Source organism: Mus pahari, chromosome 5 (genome assembly GCF_900095145.1).
Source record: "Mus pahari chromosome 5, PAHARI_EIJ_v1.1, whole genome shotgun sequence".
In the NCBI taxonomy this organism is placed as follows: Eukaryota; Metazoa; Chordata; class Mammalia; order Rodentia; family Muridae; genus Mus; species Mus pahari.
Genome location: NC_034594.1, coordinates 117,027,297 through 117,030,445, shown reverse-complemented (window position 1 = coordinate 117,030,445; position 3,149 = coordinate 117,027,297).

Below are 3,149 nucleotides of genomic sequence, written 5' to 3'. Positions count from 1 at the left end.
TAGTTATATTTTTGAAGTATGAAAAAATTAAATATTATAAAATTGAGATTTTCTTTTTTAATATTTATGGCCTCACACGGTATATGTAAAGAGGAAAAAATGAGAAACAGTCTAATACAGTGTCGTTGCAGAAGAAAATATCATAGAGTATTTTCAAAGTTGCTTTTAATTTATTCTCAGTGGAGGATTCTTCTCCCATTTATCTATCAACCCAGTTTCCAATTAGAGTTTAGACTTACAAGGAAGTGCCATGTTTCTCAAGTGATGAGGGAATTTTTCCTGAGTGTAAGTGATTTGTTATTTGCTAAGATTACGCAAGAATTGACTTGGCTAACTGGATGGATGTAACCCAATCTTCAGTGCCATCACCATCCGAGATGGTTGTCTTTTTCCTCCGTGCACTTTCGACTTTGACTCTTCTGCTGAGCTTGACTTTCTGAGTACAGGAAAACCGAATTTCCTAATTAACCTGAATGTGCAGTAAGAATCAACTGCACAGAGAGAACATGAATCAAACATTAAGCCATTAAACTGTACCTAATAGGCATTTATTCAATGGGCCTTATGAATGCAAGTTGTGCCCCATTTAAAATCTAACTCAAATGATTGCACATTTCATTAGTGAAGATAATTACCAATTTGTTCCTTCCCCCAAAATCATGTACATGTGGGAAACACTGTAAGAAGGTAAATAGTACTTCATGGTAAGGAGAGAAATTAAAGACACCTCATTTAAAGAGGCAAGTAGAACTGCAGACCCACTTTTTCCCCCTCCCCTCTCTTCCCCTGCATCCCTTCCCTCCCTTCTCCCTCCATCCCTTCTCCTTCCTTCCTTGAATTGAGTCTTCAAAAATAGTCTATCTGGTATAAAACGATATGTTCTTTCCTTTACTGCTTTCCCCAGCATGATCCAACATAGTTATCTGTTTTTTAACAGTCAAATTTCTTCATTCTCTTATACATTTTTTGTCTATTTTGCATTTTTAATTAAGTTATTTATTCACCTTACATCCTGATTGTAGCTTTCCCTCCTTCCCTTCCTTCAGGTTTCTTCCTCTCACCTCCCCCCACCCCCATCCACTCATCCACCCTTTCTCCTCAGAGAATGTGACGCCTCCCATGAATATTAACCAGCCTTGGTATATCAAATTGCAGCAAGACTAGTTGTATCTTCTTCTATTGAGGCTTGACAAGGCAGCTCAGTGAGGGGAAAGGGATCCAAATCAGGCAATGTAGACCAAATCAGGCAATGTAGAGACAATCCTTGCTCCCACTTTAGGAGTTCCATATGAAGATCTAGCTGCACAACTGTATATATATAAATATATAAATATATGTATCTGTGTATGTATGTATATATATATATATATACACACACACATATATATGTACATACACACACACACACACACACACACACACACACACACACAGGACCCGTCTGTTCCACACATGCTCTTTGGTTGGCAGTTCAGTTTCTATCTACGGGCCCAGGTTAATTGACTCTGTTGATTTTCTTGTGGTGTCTTAACCCCTCTGTTTCCTTCTAGCTTCCTTCCCCTCTTCTACAGGATTCCCCCAACTCCACTTAATGTTTGGTTGTGGGTTTCTGCATCTGTTTCGGTCAGCTGCTGGCTAATGCCTCTCAGGTGACAGTTATGCTAGGCACCTGTCTGCAAGTATGGCATAGTATCTTTGTTTTGTTTTGTTTTGTTTTTCCTTTTTTCTTTTCTTTTTTTTTTTTTTGTCTTTGGCATAGTATCTTGATAGTGTCAAGGATGGGCTTCCTCTCACAGCATGGGTCTCAAGCTGAGCCATGAGTCATTGGTTGGAACTTCCCTCAAATTCTGCTGCATCTTTTACCCCTGCACATCTTGTAGGCAGGACAATTTGTGGTTGGGTTGGTGTCCCAGTCCATACTTTGGAAGTCTTGCCTAGTTATAGGAAATGGCTAGTTCAGGCTCCACATTCCCCACTTCTAGGACTCTATTTCTTAATGTTAAAAACAAATGTATGCTTAATGATATGTCAGTGACATTTATATATGTTCATTAGCTCCATGTAAACAGATATGCTATGCTGGAAATTTTAGAGGGCCCACATTGGCTAGGGGGCTTCACAGTGTACTGGAGAAGTTGGTGTTCCATTTTATAGGTTGTAGTGTCATTTAATAGAAAACTATAAGAATGGACTCAGAAGGAAGCTTGAAGACAATTTGATTAGAGTTTAATTGAAAAACAAAAGGGCAGAGAAGATGAAAATTTGGTAACTAGCAGGAAGAAGAAAATAAATAAGAGAATGCATGCAAGCCATGGATTTTGAGTTAAATAGGCATGTTCAGCAACATAAGTGAGTCATGTGGAAGATAAGCAGCAGTGTGGCAAAAAAGTGTGTGTGTGTGTGTGTGTGTGTGTGTGTGTGTGTTTTCAGAAAGAGTCAAAAATCCAAAAATCTCAAAGTAGCAAAACAGTGTAAATAGGCCCTAGCCAATATCCAAAGGAATGAGAAGAGCATAGCAGAGCAGAGCATAGAAAAAACTGAAATGGAGAAAGGTGGACAGACTTAAAAGAAATTCATGGTATCATCTAAATGACTACACTAGGGGCATATTTCCAGAATGAAAAAAATACATTATTTCATTAAAGGTGTAATTATTCTTCCTATCTCTTCAGCATCACTTCCTGAGGAGTGGTACCTTGGTCATGTGATTGACTAACTCAAATATATTAACCTCTAAAGGTAGTATAACTACCAAGACTTATACTTCATTCTTTGGGGATTGAGGCAGGAGCTGTGCTATAATGGGCCTCTAATACTATGTTCAATTTCTAAATCTCTGCTTGGGGCCTGAGGGCAAGGATCAGAACTATTGGTATATCTCTGCAACTGTCTAGTTTTGATACTATCCCTTCTTCTTTTGTGACATGGCAAAACCTAAAAGTTCTCTTTCATCTTAAAACTGTTCTATCATTCTGCTGTGAGAACTTCAGTTCATATTTACAGTGTAACAGAGCCACAGGATTTGCTTGGAAGTTTCTTTTTTTTTTTAAGATTACCAATTTATTTATTTATTTATTATTATTATTATTTATTATTATTATTATTTTTATTTTCTTTATTTACATTTCAAATGCTATCCCAAAAGTTGC